This window comes from Canis lupus, chromosome 5, assembly GCF_011100685.1.
Source record: "Canis lupus familiaris isolate Mischka breed German Shepherd chromosome 5, alternate assembly UU_Cfam_GSD_1.0, whole genome shotgun sequence".
NCBI classification, from domain to species: Eukaryota; Metazoa; Chordata; class Mammalia; order Carnivora; family Canidae; genus Canis; species Canis lupus.
In genome coordinates this window covers 43,144,538-43,169,421 of record NC_049226.1, presented here as the reverse complement: position 1 = coordinate 43,169,421, position 24,884 = coordinate 43,144,538, and the positions used below count along the sequence as shown (strand labels likewise).

General features: G+C 45.1%; 1 non-coding gene across 16 annotated transcripts in view; it reads left to right on the top strand.

Annotated features, from left to right (window-relative positions):
* LOC119871867 overlaps positions 1–24,884 on the top strand; it is a 34,927-nt gene that overhangs the window by 5,289 nt on the left and 4,754 nt on the right. For 4 of the 16 annotated variants that reach the window (XR_005359605.1, XR_005359607.1, XR_005359608.1 and 1 more), the window contains exons 1-5: positions 11,288–11,444; positions 11,861–12,069; positions 12,210–12,314; positions 16,200–16,358; positions 22,659–22,990. This is a non-coding gene — a transcript (uncharacterized LOC119871867). Of the gene's footprint in view, positions 1–1,313; positions 1,487–1,655; positions 1,674–8,386; positions 8,406–10,292; positions 10,310–11,287; positions 11,768–11,836; positions 12,070–12,209; positions 12,315–16,199; positions 16,359–18,789; positions 18,908–22,658; positions 23,212–24,884 lie in introns of those variants that run through there. The other 12 variants (XR_005359612.1, XR_005359613.1, XR_005359615.1 and 9 more) reach the window with 12 other exon arrangements.

Here is a 24,884-nt window from a genome sequence, read left to right as displayed (position 1 = left end):
GCAGGTGGCACGCAGGTGGCAAGCGGCCCCTGGGAAGGCAGAGGAGGCGGGAGGGGCGCAGGGAGGAGGCTCACGTCGACGGGGGGTATTTTGGGGAGAGGCGGGAAGGTGGGGAGTAAACTGGGACAGCGGGAGACGCAGGAGGGAGGCCTGGAACAGGGAAGGGAGAAAGAGAAGGTACAGAGGAAGCCCCGAAGAGGAAGGACAGAGCAGTGTCCCCTGAACTCGCTAGTGACCCCGCGAGGGCTCAGGCCTAAGCGCCTCAGCCCCCAGCCGTCCGCCGAGCGGATGGAGGCCCCTCTGTCCCCCGCGCCTCCCCCAGAGCGCAAGCCTCAGTCCCCGCCACATCAGGACGGCCTCCCACGTTCCCCGTGCATCGCCAGCACCTTCCCTCCTCCTCTCCTGAAGTTCCAGCGGAAGCTAAGGACAGTCAGTTCAGGGCGCGGCTCTCTGGCGTCTCAGCTTCAACCTCGGGCGACCAAGAGGGGGTTCGTCGTCCTGGGTCGGGGAGCAGCGACGGGGCGACCCGCGAGATTCCCCTCCGCCCGGGCCGCCTCTCCGGCTGCGGCAGCTGCGCGGGGCGCCCCGGCTCCTGCTCTGGCCCGCGGGAGGCGGCGGCGGCGGCGACTCGCAGGCTCCAGGGCCGCTGCCCGCGACTCCCGTCCTGGCACCTGGACCCGCGAGGCTCAGGGGCGCTGTGCGCTAGCAGGACGCAGTGGGTGCCAGGGGGCGGCCCTGAGAAGGCCGCAGAGGAGACCGGAGGGCAAGGGGCGGAGCCGGGGAGCCGGGCTGGCCGCCGCGCGGAGGAATCTGAGCGGGCGGCGGGCGCCTGGGAGCGGAGGCCCCGCGGGGGCGGCGGAGGCGGCGGAGGAGGCGGGGGCGGGGGCGCGGGCGGGGGCGCCTGCAGCTGGGGAGCTGGGCGCGCGGCGGGGCGGGGGCGGGGGCGGGGGCGGCGGCTGCGCGGCCCGGGCTGGACTGCTGAAGCCGCTGCGATCCACCACCAGACTCACCTGGGAGGGGGCGCGGCTGCTCCCAGCACGCGGCGCCCCACGGGACCCCGCTCCGAGCTGCAACCTGAAGCCCCCGCCGCCCCAGGCCGCACACATCCCCGCGCCGGTTCTCAGCTGCCACCGCGGGCGTTCCCAGGGCTCCGGCAAGCTCTGGGCCTCCCGGGCCTCCCGGGCCTCCCAGCCCGCCCACCCGACTGCTCCGCTTCGCCGCCACGGCCCGTGAGACTCCTCCTGGCGGTCGGCTCCATGGAACTTGACTTCTCCCCTCCTGCACCTCATCACCTCCATTCCCTCTCCCCCGTCTCGCCTCTAAGCCCCCAATTTCCTCCTCCTCGCGCCTCATTTCCACCCTCCTCTCCCTCCCCCGGCCCCTTCCCTCACTTGGGGCGGTTGGGATGCGTCTTCCCGTGGACCCGAGCGCCAGCCTGCGCTTCAGCCCTCCGTGCAGCGGCCTGCAGCCCGGCAAGACGAGCGAGGTGAGCCCGGTGGGGGCTGCGCGGCCGCAGCAGGTGTCCCGGTGTCCCGGTGCCGCAGGACGCCCGCACCACGGTAGAGGTCATCGCCGACCACCCGGCCCAGCTCGTGCGCACCCACAGCCCAGCCTCCTGTGCTGCGCGCTGCCCTCGCACTGGCGCTGCGACAAGACCCTGCGGGGCCTTCAAAGTAAGAAGCTGCGCGCCCCCCACCCCCCCCCGCCGGGCGCCGCGGGACCCGCCCCAGGGTCTCCAAGCCCGCGGGGGGCCGGCGCCCTGACGGCCTCCGAGGCCTCCTAGCTTGGGGGCTCTGACCCGAGGGCGCCCCCCCACTGGCCCTCTTCCTCCGGATCCCTCACGCGGTGGGGAGGGGGGGACGGCCCCGCGCAGATCCTTCTCTCTCCCACCTGTGCCGCAGCCACTGCTCAGCCTGTATCCCTTCATTACCCCTGAAGCCTCCCGCCCCGTCCTGACCCACTCCTCTGAGCCGTGTCCCCTCCCCCAGGAGCCCCGGTGCCCGCTGCCGGCCGCCACCCGGCCCCCAGTCCCGGGGTGAGGAGCCCGGCCTCCTGCCCCCGACCGCGCGCCCCGGGCGCAGGGCTGACCCACCGGCCGCGCAGGGCGGGCTGTCGGCGCCGCCCCTCCCTGGGGTCCCGCGCGCTCCCACGCTCGCCCCTCCGCCCGGCCTGGCGCCCCCTTCCCTTGCCCGCCTGAGCCTCGGGGCCCCGGCCTCTCCCGGGCTCTGGGGGCCGGCGGCGCGCTGGCCTCCGGGGCGGCCGCCGGGTGCCGGCTGTGGCGCGTGGGCCGCAGAACCGGGGTCCCAGGGGGTCCCGGGCAAATCTGGGGACTCCGGGAGGCGTGAGGGTGACGCAGGCGGGGCGCTCGGTGGGCGCGCAGCCCCGCGCCGGTGCCCCTTAGCGGGAGGAAGGCGGGGCCGCCAGGGTCGCCGCGCGCCCCGAGGCGGGGGAGCCCCGGAGTCCCGGGCGCTGGGCCCTCGAGTGCCGGCAGGTGCTAGAGGAGGGGCGGGGGCGGGGCGCCTCCGGGAGCTGGCCCCCCGCCCCCCGCCTCACCCCACCTGGCGGGGATAAGGGAAAGCTGGGAGATGCCTTCACACAGCCGCCTTGGGAAAGCAGGCGAAGGGGTGCGGGTTTCTCTTATGGGGACTTTTAAAGGACTTGAGTCCCAGAGGGCCCTCCTGCTTCTGAAAGGTGGCGGGGGGCTCCGGGCAGGGGCCTGGGCGTGGAGGAGCGACCCCCTTGGCTGCAGGGCGGTAGCCGCGGCCTGGGCAGGTTCGGGGGCAGGGTCCGGAGCCCCTCGCGGTCGCCCGGCGGTTCTCCAGGATTCCCGGGGCGGCCCTCGCCAGGGGAGGCGCGGAGCCCCCGGGCCGGTGCGGGCTGGGCTGATGGGGACCGGGTTCCCGGGCAGTTCACACGCGGGGGCCTGGGCGCCCGGGAGGGAGCGGGCGGTGAGCCGGACTGGGAGCCGGACTGGGAAAGGAGCCTCGCCCGCCCTGTCTGTGGCCTGTGGACTTGGGAAAGGTGGGCCTGGGTCCTCTGGGATCTGGGATCTGTGGACAGCAGGGTTAGCGAGGCCTGGCCAAGTTGGGGGGCGGGAGGACGGAGGAATCGTGCCAGGGCCTCCACCGTGGACCTTGTGGCCAGACTCCCACAGGCCACTGGCGGTTCCCTGTTGTGGACCGCCCCCCACCCCACGCACCCGTTCAGATTGTGTGTTGGGGTGGGGTGCAGAGAAAGAGGAGTCCAGGTCCTTTAGAGCCGGTTATCTAGCTGGGTCTTCCATCAGAAGAGAAATCAGAATGAATTGTGGAGGAAAGGGGAGGTTGCATTCTGGTCAGGTTTCATTTTGCAGTGGGTTCAAGCAGTGTGTGTGTGTGTGTGTGTGTGTGTGTGTGTATTTTTTACCCCTCCCATTTCTTCTTTTATAAACCACCCATTCTGTAGGTTACTGTTTTCCTCCTTGAAATAAAAAAAGTTGAGAATGTATGTGAATTAGGGAAATTGGAATTCACCCCCCCCCAGAGATATCTTTTATGATGTTAATCGTCCCTAGGCCCAGAATGTTCTACTTGGCCTTCAGCAAGGAATGGAAATTTGTCCCCCCACCCCCCACACCCAAAGAAAAACACCCCTCCAATCACCAACAAACAACCTGGATTAAAACAGCAAATACAAATAAGTAGGTATTTTGTCTATAGAATGCCAGGTCAAGCATTCCAAGTCAGGATGTATGGAAATAGAAGGGTGGGTGCCTGCATTTTCAAAGATACCATTTAGCTGTTTGGTAGTCTGCATTCTGTTTTCTTCGACTCTTTTGAACAGTTCTCCTGTATTTATGGTGCTGAATTGATTGTGAGCCTTGGTATTTGGGATAGAAATGATCTTTTTGGTGTAAAGTAGAATGCAGTGTCTTTTGAGCTGTTCTCAGAGATTTTGGTTATCTTTAGGTTTTCTCACTACTGCTCTTTTAAAATTATTTTGAAATGAACTGTTTTCTTTGCTGTTGATCATCCCTGTTGTTAATTGCAGAGCAGTTTTCCTTTTAACCAGTAAACAAAACCATACGTGGCCATATTCAATTAAGTGTTTTCATTCATATTAATGACAAAATAAATTGAGTTAATGTAAGACTTGATTTGCTGTGTTCTCCCACCCACAGACCTGTATTTAAGAAAATTCAGACAGATGGTGATAGCTGAGATCCACTCAATGTATAAGTTTTGTCTCTGCTGAAAAAGATGTGTAGAGATTTGGAACATCCAGATTTTTACAACATTTTTTATTGTTTTCATCTAAATGTTAGTAAAGACAATCTCTCTTTACCTGTCTTTTGAGATAAAAGCCTGAGCTCAGTAGACTTTCTATACCCTTGAAACATGATCAAATACATATGTAGTGAAGAAATAATATGAAAAAGTCTCAGTTTTCGAAGTCGTGGCCACAATTTGGCTATCATTTTTAGAGCTACGTACAAAGTAAGTTATAGTGTTGTTGGGTGGATAATAGATAGGTAAATATAGTTAAAAACACAAACACACAGAAATTAATTGTGGGAAAATCTGGGATTTAAATCAATACAGTATTTAGTGAGCCCATATTTTATGTCTGTGACGCTGAACTCAGCACTCTAAAGAATCAGAAGTGAATTCAATATATGGTGTTTTGATGTGTTAATTTAAAAAAGTACTTCAAAATGATATTGGCAATGTATTCTATTAAGACATAGGCAACAAATTACTGTGGTTCAGCTGATCTTGTTCTGGGATTATCTAAGAATACTTATAATTTGTTTATACTCGGCATGTAAAAATGCAAAAACAGCTAGTATGTTTTAAAATACGCAAAGTTGCTTATTAGTATTATATTTTAACAAAGTTCTGCAGTTTTGTGATGTTCAGTCCTTCCAGGTGTCAAGGAAATAGAAACGCGTATTTTTAACGTTTCTTTCAGGTGTATGTTCCTGAAAGCTTAAAATACTTAAGGGATACTATTAGAGGATCCCCAATGCCCTTTCTGTCCTAGATAATTCTAGTGACCAATAAATAAATAAGTAAATAAATAAATAGCAATTTGCAAATTCAGTTCTTTAGTTAATAAATAGTCTGGTAGAAATAGGGAGAACATATGTCAACTTTGCATCCAGTAACACCCTTATAGTTAGGAGTCTGTCAAGATTTCCACCATGAAGCCTGGTGTTCGGGGTTAATAACTCATTTGCTTTAAATAGATTCAAGCTTAAATAATAAATAAATAAATAAATAAATAAATAAATAAATAAATAAATAAATAAGTAAGTAAATAAATAAATAAGTAAATAAATAGCTAGCTAGCTAGCTTCGAGCTGGGGGATCCCTGGGTGGCTCAGCGGTTTGGCGCCTGCTTTCCCTCCAGGGCGTGATCCTGGAGACCTGGGGTCCAGTCCCATGTCGGGCTTCCTGCATGGAGCCTGCTTCTCCCTCTGCCTGGGTCTCTGCCTCTCTTTCTCTATCTTTCTCTCTCTCTCTGTCTGTCTCTCATGAATAAATAGATAAAATATTTTTTTAAAAAACACTAATAAAATAGCTACAAGCTGAAAGAAACACAATGCGGAAATTTTAAGTCCAGATGTATATTTTATATATTTTTTTTAATTTATGTTTTATTGGTGTTCAATTTACTAACATACAGAATAACCCCCAGTGCCCGTCACCCATTCACTCCCACCCCCCGCCCTCCTCCCCTTCTACCACCCCTAGTTCGTTTCCCAGAGTTAGCAGTCTTTACGTTCTGTCTCCCTTTCTGATATTTCCCACACATTTCTTCTCCCTTCCCTTATATTCCCTTTCACTACTATTTATATTCCCCAAATGAATGAGAACATATAATGTTTGTCCTTCTCCGACTGACTTACCAGATGTATATTTTAAAACTAAAAATGGTGCAAGGCTATTGTGCTGTTTTAAGTTAGAGAATACTGGACTATATATTTACTCGTATCATATGTGTTTCTGGCAATGTTAAAGAAAGAACAAACATTTTTAGATATATGATCTATTACTCATAGTTAATTCTGTATGTTTAATGATACCTTTCAGTATTTGTCATAAGTCGGGTTTCAAAATGATAAAGTAAGTCTTATTTGAAAATAATTTTCTCAACATCATTGGCCATTTTTCTCTTCAAAAACAAGTATGTGACTAATAAATATTTGGCATGAGTGAGTTGTATTTTCCTAACATATGTAATGATCAGGTTTTGTGTTTGTGTCTTTTTGAAGGCAATTATTCCTAAACAAAGGAAAATAGATTATTAAACCTATTAAAACTTTATTAGGCCTGCTATGAGTTTTTATGAAAAATTATGTAAATCACAATAGATTTCAAGTTGTGTGAGGACAGATACATTTTTGTGTTATGCCTAAGTGTAAAAAAATTAAAGTTAAAAATTTTAGCATCGAATATATAAAAGGTAGTTGCAACACAGAATTTTAGGTGGAAAATAAATATTTAAAAAATTTTAAGGAAAACTTCTATTTGGAATCAGGCATGGCTAAGATGTCTCTCCTATTCTCCCATTTGACATTGCTGTTTGTCTCCTTTCAGTATTCCAGAACAGGGGATCCCTGGGTGGCGCAGCGGTTTAGCACCTGCCTTTGGCACAGGGCGCGATCCTGGAGACCCGGGATCGAATCCCACGTCTGGCTCCCGGTGCATGGAGCCTGCTTCTCCCTCTGCCTGTGTCTCTGCCTCTCTCTCTCTCTCTCTCTCTCTGTGTGACTATCATAAATAAATAAAAATTAAAAAAAAAAAAAGAAAATCAATATTCTAGAACATCCATTGTTAGATGGTCTAAACCAGGTTGACACATGGCATGTAAATTCCTGGCTTGTATTGAAATAATTTCCATCAAATGATTCTTTGACATATATTTTTTAAATTGTAAAATGGTATTTTTAAAAATATTATATTTATTTATTCATGAGACACACACACACAGAGGCAGAGACACAGGCAGAGGGAGAAGCAGGCTCCAAGCAGGGATCCAACTTGGGACTCGATCCGGGGTCTCCAGGATCAGGCCCTGGGCTGAAGGCGGCGCTAAACCTCTGAGCCACCCAGGATGCCCGTAAAATTGTATTTTATATTACGTTCATTTTTTTTCTTGACAATTCAGTTGGGTTTCCCTAAATTCTAGGTTAAATTCTAAAAATTAGCTATAGCCTTTGTGAAAACTTTTAATAGTTTACTTGAAGTTATCTTTACTTACTGTAGGAATACAATTTTCCCTTTTTGCAATTGTGCCCTTGCATCTTTTTTATCCAAAAATAGATTTGATCAGATTTTATCTTGAAAAGGAATTATATTTCAATTTGCTGCAAGTACAATGTGCCAAATGATATTGATCTGTAAGAGTAATTGATTGGTTAAAATTAGACTTCTGCCCATGGAAATGTCAGAGGCGATTTTAATTTCTATACAATAAGACCACAGAAAGAATTTTAAGGGTCTGAGCTAAATCTGTATTGCTGCTCTTTTAGAGTAATTCACAGATTTAGTCATAAGGAGTCTCATACAAAATTTCAGTAGATTCTAGGGTTAAGTGTCCTTTTACTTAATTTTGTACAAGCTATGCAACATGTGATTTAAATGCTAGTTCTAGTGAGGTGTGCTAAATAAAGGAACTTCTTTCTCTGTTCTGAAATGTTAGAACACAAAATTACTTCCCTCTTCTCCATGAATTTTCTTGAATTGGTAGGCTACATATTTTATTAAAGATGTTTTATTTATTCATGAGAGACACACAGAGACAGGCAGAGAAAACAGGCAGTGAGAGAAGCAGGCTCCATGCAGGGAGCCTAATATGGGGACTGGATCCCGGGTCTCCAGGATCACACCCTGGGCCAAAGGCAGGTGCTAAACCGCTGAGCCACCCAGGGATCCCCGGTAGACTTTATATTTTAAAAACACCTAGAAATGTAATTGTTAAGGTTTCATCACAAACCATTCTTTGCAGAAAGGAACTTTTGTGCTGGATAGTATGGAAACAAATTTTAATGTGTGGTTACTCATAAGTACTTAAACGGTGATTTTTGACTGCTCTCTACCCTTTAAAATGTTTTCCATTGCTTGGGTTTGGTACAGATGAACTGTGTAAAAATTTCTTGATTCTTTTGGTGTTCTTTTAGATAAACACAGTTGGCTTCAGAGATCTACTTAAAAAAAAAACTCTCTGACATATGATTATACTTCTGATTGATATAAAGTCAAATACAGTACTCCCTCTTTTCTTTTCCTCAGAAAAACATTACGCATCTGATTTGGTAGAGTGAATAGTAGAAAAAAGTCAACATGTTTAGTCGTTAAAAATAGAGTTCAACCATAAGAGGAAAAGCTGTCACCACATTGTGTGAGCATTTCATTTTTAGGGTAAGTTCTAAGCCTCCTAGGACACTCACACAATTTGTGATTATCTATTTGTTTTGTTATTAAGTGTAATACATAAAGCATACCAATATTTAACATGGTCAGTATTATGCTCCTTAAGCAAAGAAAGGTGGATTTGTGTATTTCACTCTTAGGGATCTTTTCTTTCATGATTTCCCATATTGAATCGATTTTCCTTTTCTTCTAACAACAACAAAAAAATCCATTATGTTAAAAATATGCAGTAAAATAATGTCCCAGAGCTCTTGAAAATCTTTATATTGGGGCAGATTTCCTTTCTTTTTTCTTTTTTAATTTAGCCAGACAGAAGTGAAACCCATCAGCAGTCATTCTTTATCTCTCAGCAACACCAAAAAAGATCTCAAGTCATGAAGAATTACATGTCCGATTGAACCCTTTCAGGATTCACAGTCAAAGCCCATTTTAGCACACAGCAGACTTGGAACCGAAGGGTTGTTTTTCTTTCAGTTTACTTATTTATTAAATGAAAATCATGTTAAATAATACCCACATTATAGGATTGTACTGACAATTAAATAAAACAGTAAGTAACAAACACATACAGTGCTTAGCATATGCCTGACACTGTTCTAAGTGTTTTCTATATGTAAACTCTAATAAAAATCATCCCGGGAGGTAGGTACCATTCTTATCCCCATTTTCCAGTTGGTGAAAAGGAGGCACAGAAAGGTCAAGTTATTTGCCCCAGTTTATACAGCAAATAGGCAGGGGAGCCAGGACCGAACTCAGGTAGCACGGCTCCAGAGCCTGTGTTTTTGACCACTCTACTAGCATTCTCTTCTTTTTTTTTTTTCTCTTCTTTTGTTTTCTTCAATTCTTTTTTATTAATGGCTTAATTTTTATGTATATACATATTTTTTGTTTACTTTCATTGTACTTTACTTTTTTTCTCTCTTAGTTGGGGATTTAAAAAAAATTTTTTTATTGGAGTTCAATTTGCCAACATATAGCATAACACCCAGTGCTCATCCCGCCAAGTGCCCCCCTCCCTCGGTGCCCATCACCCAGTCACCCCAACCCCCCGCCCACGTCCCCTTCCACTACCCCTTAGTGAAAGGGGCACTAGTAGATTTCTAATACCCCTATTTTTACGCCTTGTTCAATTCCCAGAGTTAGGTGTCTCTCATGTTTTGTCACCCTCACTGATATTTTCACTCAGTTTCTCTCCTTTCCCTTTATTCACTTTCACTAATTTTTATATTCCTTAAATGAATGAGACCATAGAATGTTTGCCCTTTTCCGATTGACTTATTTCACTCAGCATAATACCCTCCAGTTCCATCCACGTTGAAGCAAATGGTGGGTATTTGTCATTTCTAATGGCTCAGTAATATTTCATTGTATACATAGACCACATCTTTATCCATTCATCTTTCGATGGACACCGAGGCTCCTTCCACAGTTTGGCTATTGTGGACATTGCTGCTAGAAACATCGGGGTGCAGGTGTCCCGGCGTTTCGCTGCATCTGTATCTTTGGGGTAAATCCCTAGCAGTGCAATTGCTGGGTCGTAGGGCAGGTGTATTTTTAACTCTTTGAGGAACCTCCACACAGTTTTCCAGAGTGGCTGCACCAGTTCCCATTTCCCACCAACAGTGCAAGAGGGTTCCCCTTTCTCCACATCCTCTCCAACATTTGTTTCCTGTCTTGTTAATTTTCCCCATTTTCACTGGTGTGAGGTGGTATCTCATTGTGGTTTTGATTTGTATCTCCCTGATGGCCAGTGATGCGGAGCATTTTCTCATGTGCTTGTTGGCCACGTCTGTGTCTTTCAGAGCTGATTGGGACATGTGTAGAAATCAATTATCTTTTAGTTTTTTAAAATGTTCTCTGACCAAGTTTAAGAGAAGAGCACTAATTTTAAGGTCTGGAAGACCCGGGCTTAGACCCTGCTTTTTCCCCTCTTATTACTACTTGTATGGTTGAACTTGTAAGCCTCTGTGGGCTTCGTTTTCCTCATTTGTGAACTGCAGGTGATGAACCTAACTGGATAGGATTAAATGAGATAATATGTATGAAGTGGCTGGCACTAGTAGATTTCCAATATTCATCTTTCCCTGTGTACTCCTCTCCCCTACTTCTTCTGTCTTGCCTTTTTCTTTTCTTTTTTCTTTTCTTTTCTTTTCTTTTCTCTTTTCTTTTCTTTTCTTTTCTTTTTCTTCTTTCTTTCTTTGATACTGGCCATCAAAAAGTATAGCCAAAGGACTTAAAACTATATATACCAAGTAAACAAATGATGTGTGTCTTCTACATATTTTAGGAACTTGCATGATCTGGGTTGAAAAGAAAACCTATTCACTAGATTTGACAAAGACCTTTTCTACATTAAGCCTTATATATAACCTGTTCCATATTAAGCTTTGAAAAGATTGCATTAAACTCTGCATTGCTGCATATTGTTTAAGATTTGTGTTTTGATTTAATACCATCAAGCTTTCAGTACGGGGAATAACAGTCTCTGACCAATAAACAAAGCAGGGATCCCTGGGTGGCTCAGCGGTTTAGTGCCTGCCTTCAGCCCAGGGCATGATCCTGGAGTCCCGGGATCAAATCTTGAATCAGGCTCCCTGCATGGAGCCTGCTTCTCCCTCTGCCTGTATGTCTGCCTCTCTCTCTCTCTCTCTCTCTCTCTCTCTCTCTCTCTCTCTCTCTCTCATTAATAAATAAAATCTTAAAAAAAAAAAGCTAAACAAAATGAGCTGTTTCAAGGTCTGGTATAGGAGCAGGTGAAGTGCACAGGCTGGCCTGAGATTGCTGAAGGTTTTATTGAGTCACTGGCACCCACCTTTTGCTGTCTTGTTACAGTTTGCAGCTTTGACCTTCTGACCTGACTAACCGTTGCAAATCTAACTGATTCCAACTGTCAGTGAGTCTACTGTGTAACAGTCTGGATCTCCTTCTGGAGAAGGCAAACATCCGAATCTGCTACCAGACTTCTCCCTGTCTTCTTTCCCCCACCTCCCTTCATCACCTTAAGCTCATTAATTTGAAACATCAGATGTAATATTTCAATGAAGTGCACTGTGGGCAAAAAGCATCAATTCCTATTTATGTGGGGAGATGTCATGGACACTTAGCAAGCAATAAGTCACTGTCAGGGAGTTATTTCAAAAAGATTTAACAGCAAGGATGTCTGTTAGGGAAGGTGTGGGCAGGGAGGAGAAGAACTCTGTTCCAGTAATGATGAAATCATCATACCACAGGCACATTAAGGCCAGGACAGGAGACATGGGCTCCTGTTAAAATGATTCCCATAAGAACCTTACTCTTTCATCCTCTTATTGTAGTGCAGTTAAGCAAACGAAGTGCTAAAGCCATGTGAAGTAAATAACCTAATCAACAGTGATTTACTCTTGTTCTCTCATGGGGTCATGACCTAATCCTAAATAAAGACTTCTAAAATTGTCTGTGTTTAGATGTGTTCCTCATGTTGGAGAAAGCTGGACGGATGAGAATCCTCCTCAAGTGGACCAGAGTTTTTATTTTCATTACCACGGTGGCTACTGAGCAGCTTTTTGGGGGAGTTGGACCTCTCTTGTTTAGCCCTGCAGTGAAGACGAAGATCTGTACGCTCAACAAGTTTAATCACTCCCTAAAGTGGTCATCGGAGGCCTTCTCGTTGAGAGTAAGGAGCCCTGTCTCTTGTCTTTGTTTCATGACCTCCTCAGAGATGCTTGAGCGCAATTTGGAATGTCTCTGCTGCTCTGTTATCTCGGGTGCTGTCTTTTTATATTCACTGTGGATTTTCCCCTTTTACATCTGCAGGCAAGAGTTTCACCTTGACCATAACTGTCTTCACAAATCCTCCCCAAGTGGCCAGCTATCACAGAGCTATTCAAGTTACAGTGGATGGGCCCCAGGAACCCAGAAGTAAGTACTTGCCTTCCTATTAGAGCCAGTAACAGGGTGTGTGGAGACCCTATGAGGAATTTATCCCAGAGCTGTCAGTACTACTTTAGTGAAAACGGTTTCTTTGCAGACTTTGCTACCTACGTGCGTTTTGATCAGGGGACAGTTCACAGAACTTCACACTTAGTAGGAGATCAAATTACATTTTGAACTTTGTCACAAAATCAATAAGGCCTACCCAACTCGGGGGACACAAAGGGATAATTATTGTGCAAAGACATTCTGCTCATCTGCTGGGCACAGCAGACAGGGCAGGCCAGACCCATGAGAGCTGAGGAAGGAAACAGCAGACTGAAAAATCTTGAGTCTAGTCAAAAAGCTTCTGGGTGTGTTTCCCATGGTCAAAGAATGTGTTTTACCTTTGTAGCTCCCCCACTCAATTCCCTTTATAAAGAGCACAGTGGTTAATTACAAAGATTGTATTTTCCAATGATAACTTTCTTGATTGTTACAAGTACACTGTTGTTTGATCATGTTGTGGTAATTGTTATAGTTTCTTTTAACAAACCAGGTGTAAATCCGCCTTTGTGTGTTTGTCTGTCTGGACACCCAGGAGGTTTATGCCCGAGTTGGTGTAAGACAGTACACATAACCCACTGGGGCTGATACGCATTTTCCTCTTAAATCTAAATTGAGATCGATTTTCTCCCCCCCTTCGCTCCCCGCCCCCAAAACCGATTTGATCACATTTGGAAAATCAGCATTTAAATGTATTTGGAGATTAAAGATTCTTTGATACATATGGCATGCAACCTCCTGTGCCAGTGGAAGCATATGGAACTCTACCTTTGATGAGTGACATCAGAGTCCCAGCCATTGTGTTTAGAGTTTTCTTTGGTTTGTGGTAGAGGTACAGCTTGCAGAAATATTTGTTATATGTAATGATACACCTGCCTGGACAGGCCGAGTGGCCTATCTTCTCTTCCCCTAAAACTGAAGGAAAAGGACTGTCAAGTTTTCTTCTCCCCAAGTAGCGACATCTTTTAGCAGCGAATGAAGGGTGCCTTGGGTTCCTCTTGCCAGTATCTCTTTTCACAAAGGCTCATTACTTGTCTGAACTGGGGAAGTTTCCTGCCTCAAAAGCCAGTCTTTGAGGCTTTTCTTCTCTCCTCCTTTCATGTGTATGGCTTCTTCTAGGTTCACAGTGCTGGGTCATGGCTGGCTCTGTTCAGGTTGAGAATGTTCTACTAGACAGAGGCCACACACGTGTCTCTGGCCGCCCGAGTCTCTGGTCATAAGAGCCAGTGGTCATGCAGTGCAGGTGACTAGAACAGAGCAGGGCTGTCTTGGCTGGTCTGGGGCTTTGGCTGACGTTCTTGGACTTCCATAAATCGGGGAAGATGCCTTGTGATGGAAGCCACATGTTATCTAATTGGTCCTAGAGATCCTGAAAAGGCAGGGACATCCATTTCAGTCCTGCATAAAGCAGGACAGCAGTCTTTTAACATTTAGTATTATTAATACTTCTCGTTTAAAGATGTTTCCTGCTGATCTCGGCAGCTTTTCTCACTTCTTGGAAAAACCATAATTTTGTGTGTGTGTGTGTGTGTGTGTGTGTGTGGTGTGTGTGTGTCTTTGTGTGCCTCTGTTTGCATATGTGTCCATTCAGGAGTTGAAGTTCAGAAGTTGATGGTTGGGAAAGGAAACAGGAAATGGTGGCAAAAGATGAGGAAGCAGGGTAGCTTTTTTCACTCCTCTGTCAAGTGACTTTACCTCCTTCCCAAAAGGTTGTTGGCAGAACTAATTAGTTGATAGGCTTACTGCCCTGTAAAGGCAGAGAAATGCTCTGCAAACATGGAGGGTTCAGGGTAGAGGGACAGATGATCTGAGTTCAGGCTCTGGTGTCCAGGGTGGGAGGGGGAGCAGATACAGATCTTGAGTGGCACCACTGAGTAACATTTTTCACCAAACAAAAAGTGTGTGACAATATGATATTATTTCTCTGACTTTGTGAAGTGGCTTGCCAAACTCAATGCCTGGATACAAAGATGGGTATGGTGTCAGGAATATTTTAGTCCTATCACCTTGAGTCTCTCTACTGGATTATTTCCTTCTGTTCTGCTCTTGGGCATCCTGGGCATTGAGGGCATAGCATTCTTCCCAGTATTGTTCTTTAGATTTGAGAGTCCTGGGTGTGAAAGATGCCCGGGATTTTGCATTTTCTTCAACTCTAATAGGATTTAGATTGGTGCATCAACAATGTTAAATGGAGACTCCTCCAGAATGTGGGTTGGCAAACGTTTTCTATGAAGTGCCAAATAGTAAATAATTTCAGCTCTGTGGGCCGTATCTTCCCTGTCATGACGACTCAACTCTGGCGGTGTAGCTCAAAAGCAGCCAAAGCCAATACATCAACGAGCGGTTGTGGCTTTGTTCCAACAAGTCTTTATTTGCAAGAACAGGTGATGGGTCCGATTTGGTATGCAGGTTGCAATTTACCATCCCTTGCTCTAGATTTCCAAATGGCTTATGTTATTAACCCTTAACAGTAGGGGTTGAGAGAAAGGCTTTCCTGACCAGAGAGAAAAAGTCCATATAATTGTTTTCACCTTCTCTCCAGCAGAATTACAGAATTACAATTCTTTAAGTAGTGTTTGTCACAAGATAGTATCTTTGTGTTTATTGTAATGGTTTGATGGGGTTGAAGATTTTATATCATTGATTCCTGTTAATGGCATTTTACTCCCTCCTCCAGAGATCAGAATATATATTGAAAAGGCTACTTTTGGTAGTTTAGCTATTTGGACAAGGACAAGTTCTGGATTAACTGGTTGGTCTTTATTCAGCCAAGCATAGTGATGAAGGGTGTGGGCTTTGGTGTCAGACTGTCTGGATTGAACTCCCAGCTCCACCACTGACTAGTTGTGTGGTGGTAGGCCAGTCACCTGGCTTTCCTTTGCCTCAACTTCCTCATCTGTTAAAGTGAAAATAATAACAGTATTTTCCTCATCAGTTGCTGCAAAGATCTTAAATGATGTAATGTATGTAAAATATGTAACACGGTGACCATCACGTAATAAGTGCTCATTAAGTGTGAGTTGTTACAGCATGAATTCCCTTCAGTGTCAGGAGTTTGCTGTAGCGTTTTGCTTACAGTATGCTTCCAGGAAATAGGTATCATCTAGGCTCTGCTCCCTTGTGTATTATTATTTTTAAGTGTTTTATTTACTCATGAGCGACACAGAAAGAGAGAGAGGCAGACACAGGCAGAGAGAGAGGCAGGCTCCATGGAAGGAGCCCGATACGGGACTCAATCCCGGGGCCCCAGGATCACGTCCCAGGCCGAAGGCACGCGCCAAACCGCTGAGCCACCCAGGGATCCCCTATTTTTTTCCTTGCAGATGATTTTATTCATTTTTGCTCATTACTAAATGACAGTAAGAAGTGTTCGAGACCGTGCCTTGAGCAGGTATTCCTGCTGCCTGGGGACAGCTGTGCAGAAGTGATGAACAACATAATTTGTTTGCAGTAAAGAAAAGTCCAGCAGAGGATGCGATGGCACTCGTGCCCCCTCTGAGGCCCTGCATATCAGCACCTCTGCCAAGACTTGCTTTCACTCAGAAAGCAGGAAGGTGTCACCCGTCTATGTTGTCTGTCTCTGGCAGATAAACCTGTGCAGTCACATCACGAACATGATCCTCACTCATTACAAGATTAGAAAGCTCCCTGTGGCATCATTGATGGTTTTTACTTTGGTCTTTTGCAGTTGTGATTCATCTCAGTTATAAAACCTCCCTTTAAAGGAACGTAGCCGAATAGCCGATGACTTCGAGAACCTTCATCTTAAGTAGTGTAAACATGAAAATGCTGCACGTCTTTACAAATGCCATTTGTTTTCTTTGCCAGGTCATCATTTTAAGACATGACATTATACTTAAGATCCCAAATTTGTAAAAGTCCTGTGTTTCGGCAAGGCGTTTTGACCTGTTGGCAAGTGAGCCCTGAAGGACAACTGCCGTAGGTTTGCCAGCAGGAGAAGTCAGTGTAGCAGCGGCAGCAGCAACGGTAATGCATTTGGATGCCTAACTCTTTCAAACATCAGTTTCTATTAGGATCCTCTGTTCCACGTGTGCCCTTGGTTCCAACTGCAGTCTGACTTAAAGAGTTTCTACGGGAAGGTGAACACTTGGTTAGCAGTGTCGTGGTGGTGGTACTGAGTTAGGGAAGAGGACTGATGGAAAAGGTATTATTGGCTGTGCAGAGGATGGAAAAAATAAATCCCCTAATGTAGTCAGGATCCTTTTAACGCTCTTGCTGTTTTTTTTTTTCAGTTATCTATTGCTAAATAACAAACCATCACAAAACATAATGGCCGAAGACAACGACCAGTTTATTATTCCTCATGATTCGGTTGGGCTGCCTAGGGTTCATCTGGATGGGTTTTCTGTGGCCTTGCTTGGGGTCTTTTGTGTGGCTGCAAGAAGATTGTGGCTGGTGTTGGAACACAGATGATGGTTTCACTCTCATGTCTGCTGCCTTGGTGGGATGGCAGAAAGGTTGGGCTTGGCTGGAACAATGGGACAGCTGGGCCTTTGCCCTTCTCCCTGTCGTCCTAGAGCCTCCCCTCCCCGCCCACATGGCCTGTCCATCTGATCTCTCCAGTACGAGCACAGTCTGACTTCTTACATGGCAGGTCAGGGTTCCCAAAGGTGTAATAATGGGAGCTTTTAGGCCTTCTTAAGGCTTCTTAAAACTTAGAACAGCCATGGAATGACTTCTTCCATGTACTGTTGGTTAAAGCAAGATACACTTAGTTGCAGCCTATATTGCAGGAGAAGAAACCCACAGAGACATGAGTGATGGGGGCAGTGGTGCATTGGTTCACCAATACCATCAACTTCCTTAAGTGCTTAGATGGCAAATATCATTTTTGCCACAGGAGAATTGATATTTGTTGAGGTATCGTCTTCTGAAAGGTCTCTTGACTTTTTAATCTGGAGGACATTTAAAGTTCTGCATGGTTTTCTGTCCAAAGTTTACAGAGTGTGTGCAGCACTCAAGAGGGCAGGATATATGAGGCTAGGGGTCAGGTTTGGCCACGGTACTGTGATGCTTTATCATCAAGGGAGGAGGTCAAGTCCTGTCAGCTTCTTATCAGAGTTTTAAGGAGAGAGCTGAGTCTCCAGCCAGTGCCCTCTGGTTACATTAATTCACAATCACAGAGGTCTTCTTCCCTGCTAAGATCCATGCAAAAAGCCAACCATCAAAATCACAAAGGTGTAACCCTACTTTCCTACCTACCTCAGTTTCTTTAAAAGAAAAAAAAGTTCTGCAAGGTGACTCTCAGTTTTAATTCTTGTAAGTTCCTTCCAAATGAGGGATATTTGGTAATTATCAGATGAATTAAGGGTGAGTGTTACCTTGGGTACTTGGTATTCACAGGTGAAATGGAGGTGCACCAGACCAATACTCCTATGAGAGATGAATATTTAATGTTTGAACATAAAGAGGTTATTAGCCTCGCCTGGCAACATGGCAAGTCTGTAGCAGAAGTATTTTATGAATCCTCAAATGGAAGAGCCTGGAGGTTTTATAGTTTATATCATCCAGCTTTGGAAGTTCTCAATTGCTAGCACATCTGTAAACCTGATAACCTGACAGACAAGAGTGGGTGTCAAGTTTTTGGGTGCTGTGCCCCAGGGAAGCAGATCACAGTTACTCTTTAAGGAGAGACCAAAGCTGTCATTGTCATTGTCATTCCAGTTGATTTCAGTGTCCTTCCTGCTGGGACACTACTGTTCAGTATTGACCAGCTAGCTCCCTGTCCTAACCCGGTGGGAGAAGGAGGAAGCCCTGAGTCTTCTTTTCCTGGAACACTGCCCTACTTGGCTGCATTGTTTTTAAAGATTTTACTTACTTATATGATAGATTGGGGAGAGAGAGAGAGACAGAGAGCAGAGCTCCAGAGCAGACACATGCATGAGCAGGGGTGGGGCAGGGCTTGGGGGAAGGGCAGCCGGAAAGGGAGAGACTCTCAAGCAGACTCTATGCTGAGTGGGGAGCCCAACTTGGGGCGCGATCTCAGGACCCTGAGATCAGGACCTGAGCCAAAATCAGGAGTCAGATGCCTGACTGCCCCAGGCGCCCGCCTGCTCGGCTGAGTTCTGACTTGGGTAAGGGCTGGCACCTAGGCATGGAAGAGGCTGTCTGGAAGGGCAAGGGAATGGGTCTATTTCTCAGACTGCCTCGGCACCCTGGCTCACTCAGCTTGTCAGGCTCAGGTCCTCAGCCAAACTGGTTACTTTCCTGCTTGCGCATTCTCACCTGTGCATCACAAGATTATAATTCTTTGGAGATAGTTTTATTATTCCATGTTCTTAAGGCACTTCCAGCTGCAGATATGTTACCTTATGAACCTAAGTTAACAGACTTACATGAAACAGGGTGGTTCTGGGCATGGCATCATCTCATTATTCTCTAATTCTGTTGTCCCTAGGTCTGCTTTTTCTAGCCCCGTGGAGGGTGAAGAGATTGGAGGGGTTGGCTTCTTCTCTTCCTCATTCCAGTTGATTTCAGTGGCAGCTCGCCTTCATCCTCCACCACCCTTCATCACAGTTGCGTGAAAGAATAGGCTTATTGTGGTGGTTGGCCCTTCCCTCTGCTTATTATGGACAGTGAAAGCTTGTTTAGAGGTTGGCCTAATGTGAAAGGCGGGGAATGTGTAATATGTGTTGGATGGAGGGCTAGCAGAAGAATTATTTAAGGTCACTGGACATCTCTGGATGCAGTTCTTGGCATTCATAATCTTTCTGTCTGTGAAGATAACTTGTGAAAATCTTCATAGGTCTTGTGCCACACTCCTGATGCCACAGTCCTTAGTTCAGAGCCTTAGTAGAAAAGCCGGTTACTTCTTGCCTTGGAGACTTCCCCCGGTTCTTCATGTGTCTCTGAAGTGCCCAAGGAATGCAAATTATGGGTAAATGACATGTTTTGATATTTACAAGTCAGCAAATACAGCCGTGGTTTGGTTGTCATGAATATTAATCATTTGGTCGCTAGTATCTAGAGCATTGTTGAAAATCTTTGACTTAAGGGAATAAGAGCAGGTCAAACAAAACAAAACAAAACAAAACTGTCCCCTTTCCTTACAAAGGATGGGGTGGGGGACAGTCAGAAGCGCTGCTACTGCTAGAGGTCATGTCTGGTGGTTGGTGGAATGTGCTCTTGAGAAGAGCAGTTTTAAATCTCTTCCAGTACGTTGTTGTTGTTGACCGACTGTCAGGAGCTGGGAAGATGGCCAAGAAGGAAATGACACATGGAGAGGCATTTTGTGTTGTGCAGCATTCTGTGGAACTGATGCAAGGCTACGTGGCCCGTTGACACATTCCTCTGCTAGCCGACTGCACGGCAGTGAGTTACTGCAGCAGCACATGGCATGCTGTAGCAAGGAGCTATGGCCCTAACATCGTTTCATGGCAAATAAGCACAGCCGTTAAAACATGCTCTTGTCCCTCTTCTGCACTTTTTCCCCCCGGCCTCCCAGTTCTGAGGACTGCTTTCTCACTGCATCGGACTCGTGTTAACAAGAAGGTGTGGTCTTCACAGTAGGAGCACATTTTCCATTTGCACATGTTCCAGTTGATACATTTCCATCTAAGTATGGCATGGCAGGTTTTAGGTGATACGTGTCCTAAAAACACACATATACTTGATCCAGGGTATCAGTGGTCTGTGTTTTGCTACAAGTCAGAAATCGTTCATTCTCAAAATAGTGATAGGGAGGTGAGAGAGAGAAAAAAATTTTTTATATTGATTAATTATTAATTTTTTTTTAAAGTTCGTTCCAAAGAAAGCTCCTGATAGATCACTGAACTGTCTTACTTCTATTTTGTTTATGCTATCACAGTTTCTTGTAGAGGAACTAGACCAGATGAGAATGAATAGTTTTCTTAAACATAATAGAGAAAACAGATTGTGTTGCTGCTCTTTAGGGTCATATATTTGTTCCTACCTAGCATATTTGTAGGATGCATTTGTGATGTGCCTGAAAGCACATCTTGTGGACTTCACATAAAAATCTCAAAATTTTTTATTTTTATTTTTAAGATTTTATTTATTTATTCATGAGAGAGAGAGGGACAGAGACAGAGACACAGGCAGAGGGAGAAGCAGGCTCCCTGCAGGGAGCCCGATGCGGGACTCTATCCAGGACTCCAGGATCGCGCCCTGGCCAAAGGCAGGCGCTAAACCGCTGAGCCACCCAGGGATTCCCCCCCTCCTTTTTTTTTTTTTTTTTTAAGATTTTATGTATTTATTCATGAGACACACACACACACACTCGAGTTTTTTATTTTAATCTAGGCAGGTATGGACAATAATTGCTTATGATTTTCATGTACCCTTTGGATATTTGTCCAAATTAATTAGGCCATTTAGGTCTAAGTTAATTCAAGGTCATATGCGACAGTTCAAACAGGAGACTATATTTGGGGCGTGGTACTTTAGTAGCAAAGGGAGGGCTCCCTGTTCCTCTCCCCGTTTCTCTGCTGCTGTGCACTGGTGGCTAAAATCTATTTGCTGGGGATCCCTGGGTGGCTCAGCGGTTTAGCGCCTGCCTTTGGCTCAGGGCATGATCAAGTCCCGCATCAGGCTCCCTCCATGGAGCCTGCGTCTCTCTCTCTCTCTCTCTCTGTCTCTCTCTCTCACTTTGTCTCTCATGAATAAATAAAATCTTTAAAAAATAAAATAAAATCTATTTGCTAATAGACAAGAGCACTTCATTCAGATTCAGAGCTAAGGCTTAAATCCAAACGTCTGGAAATGGTAACTCAGATTTAAATTCATATTAAGTCAAGAGAAGTGATGTGTAATCCTGTTTTGGGAGCAGGTTTTGGGAGATCAAGGGAGAGTGATTAATGAAGCCCTGAGCCTGAGAAAGTAAACAGTGATTCAAGTGTGCAGGGAGGACCTCAGCCAGCCTTGGAGGTGGCCACTGCCGACTTGACCCATCGTTGCCAGTCAGCATTCGCAACATGGATTTCTGATGCTTTTCAGGTCTGGCGTACTCTTAGCAAATGCAGGATTCTATAATTTTAAGGTGTGAGTTTTTGGTTTTTGTATTTCTGTATTTGCTCTTTTGGCAAGTGTTCCCCTTTTACAGGATATTTCTAAATCAGTTCTGTTCTAGATACCTACTGGCTTTCCTCCTCTACTAGTTTCAAAATTAACATGTAATTTCTTTCCTTCTTTTAGTAGTTACCCTTACCGTTTTAACATATATATCTGTCTTTTTAAAACTTTTTTTATTGGAGATCAATTTGCCAACATAGAGCATAACACCCAGTGCTCATGCCGACAAGTGCCCCCTCAGTGCCCATCACCCAGTCACCCCAACCCCCAACCACCTCCCCTTCCACTACCCCTTGTTCATTTCCAGAGTTAGGTGTCTCTTATGTTTTGTCACCCTCACTGATATTTTCACTCAGTTTCTCTCCTTTCCCTTTATTCCCTTTCACTAATTTTTATATTCCCTAAATGAATGAGACAATATAATGTTTCTCCTTTTTCCAATTGACTTAATCGCTCAGCATAATACCCTCCAGGTCCCTCCACATCGAAGCAAATGGTAGATATTTGTCATTTCTAATGGCTGAGTAATATTCCGTTGTATACATAAACCACATCCTCTTTATCCGTTCATCTTTCGATGGACACCGAGGCTCCTTCCACCCTTTGGCTATTATGGACATTGCTGCTATAAACATCGGGGTGCAGGTGTCCCGGCGTTTCCCTGCATCTGTATCTTTGGGGTAATCCTCAGCAATGCAATTGCTGGGTCATAGGGTAGATCTCTTTTTAACTCTTTGACGAACCTCCACTCAGTTTTCCAGAGTGGCTGCACTAGTTCACATTCCCACTAACAGTGCAAGAGGGTTCCCCTTTCTCCATATCCTCTCCAACATTTGTTGTTTCCTGCCTTGTTAATTATCCCCATTCTCACTGGTGTGAGGTGGTATCTCCTTGTGGTTTTTATTCGTATCCCCTGATGGCAAGTGATGGTGCATTTTCTCATGTGCATGTTGGCCATGTCTATGTCTTCCTCTGTGAGATTTCTGTTCATGTCTTTGCCCATTTCATGATTGGATTGTTCGTTTCTTTGCTGTTGAGTTTAATAAGTTCTTTATAGATCTTGAATACTAACACTTTATCTGACACGTCATTTGCAAATACCTTCTCCCATTCTGTAGGTTGTCTTTTAGTTTTGTTGACTGTCTCTTTTGCTGTGCAAAAGCTTCTTATCTTGATGAAGTCCCGATGGTTCATTTTTGCTTTTGTTTCTCTTGCCTTCATGGATGTATCTTGCAGGAAGTTACTGTGGCCGAGTTCAGAAAGTCCAGAAGCGGACCCTCCACTTTATGGTCAACTAATATTCAACAAAGCAGGAAAGACTATCCACTGGAAAAAAAGTCTCTTCAATAAACGGTGCTGGGAAAATTGGACATCCACATGCAGAAGAATGAAACTGGACCATTCTCTTACACCAGACACAAAGATAAACTCAAAATGGATGAAAGATCTAAATGTGAGACAAGATTCCATCAAAATCCTAGGGGAGAACACAGGCAACAGCCTTAAACATTTTAAAGCACAAAAGTTCATTAAAGACCAAGTCCTCTTTAGACTTCTGAAAGTAAAGTGTATGTTAACCATTTACAGTACTGTACTTTTATTCAAATCACAAACTGATAAATGTTCCCTGACATTGAATTGGATGGAATTTTCCTATGTATCTGTTGATACAGGAAACATCAGACAAATATCCAGATGTATTTAATTATTTTGACTCAGTATTGTCCTACTTAGACAGCCTTTAAATATACTGTTTCTGAATCGAACAAATAAACAAGAAATAGCTGAAGCTAACTGTCTTGATTTATGGAAAAACCAAGAGGCTTTAAAAGAGGAATCATTTCAGAAAGAACCTATGTCTTGTTATCCTCATATTTATTTTTAGAGATAAGCCTACATTGACTATTCAAACATACGGATCGTTTTTAAAAAAATAAGCTTTTCATTTTCAGAGGTTAATAGGTGTTAGGGAAATAATTTTAAATGTGTTCCAAATATATTAGTGCCAAATCAGGTGTGTTTTAACTGGGGACCGCCCTTGTGTCACCAAGAGATTTTTTCTTTTCTTTCCTTTTTTTTTTTTAAGACAAGTATCAGTACTTACTGAGTGCCTCCCTGTACTGGTCCTCTCTTCAAGGTTTTCTAGTGTAATTCTCACATCCCTGTGATTCAGAGATAATTACCCCCACCTCATTAGAGATGGCTCTAGAAGTCTCAGAACTTGAATCTAATTCTGCACATTCAAAAGTCCCTGAATATTCTAATATGCAGTGCTGTCTTGTGACTGGCTGTATTGAAATGTGACCATCTGCCTTTGGCTCAGGGCATGATCCTGAAATCTGGGATCAAGTCCCACACCGGGCTCCTCCTGGGGAGCTTGCTTTTCTATCTGCCTGTGTCTCTGCCTCTCTCCCTCTGTCTCTCATGAATAAATAAATAAAATCTTTTTTAAAAATGTAGCAAAACATTTTAGAATTAGCAAAAAAAAATTAAAAAATGTGCTTATGATTCTGCTTGATTAGCCCTCTGATGAGAATAAAACAGTTTGAAATATACACTGGAAATATATAGCAAATTTACCTTTTTTTCTTCTGTAGACTGAAGCCCTTTGATAAACTGTAAGTGGCTTTATAACTGGCTTTGAGCTTATGCCTCCCAGAAACCCCATGGAGACACATCAAAAGATACCGTTAATGCTCAGCACTTAACCCTAACAAGCTGGCTGCCCATTATTTTTATTATTACAGTGACTGTAGGTAACACTAGGCTGTATTGCAAACATGTGGCATCTTTAAACCAGATTCCAATAGGATTAAAGACACATCCCTGCTCTACTGTTTTGGGGTTTTTTCTTACTGTCAGAAACTCATATGCTTAACATTGAAACTGGATAGTGATGGAGCTTTTGGGGGTTTTTTTGTTTGTTTTTTTTTTAAGAGAGAGGTGGGGTGGGGGGAGGGCAGAGAGAGAGAGAGAGAGTCTTAAGCAGACTACCCCTCAGTGCAGATCCCAACACAGGGCTCGATCTCACAACCCTGAGATCAAGACCTGAGCCGAAATCAAGAGTCGGACCTTTATTTTATTTTATTTATTTTTTATTTTTTTATTTTAATTTTTTTTAAGAGTCAGACCTTTAACCAATGGAGACAGCTGGGAGCCCTGTAGCTTTTCAGTTCTTAATGGCAGTTGACTTTGAAATTAAATTAGTCTCTTTCTTAAAAGTTATATTTTGGGGTAGCTTTAACACAAGAATCCTAAAACTGGCTGCCCTCCTCCGTGTTCTCACATGCTGCTCCCTCTGTTCTCGTATCTACCCCCAACCTCCTAACCCCATTGGTAGAAAGTGCCATCCATTGACCTCCCTGGAAAGAAAATGAAATCACAGAAACATGTTCTTTATAAACCAAAAAGCACATCTGAAAGATAGTAGCTGGATACACAACAGGGAAAAAGTACAGTCCC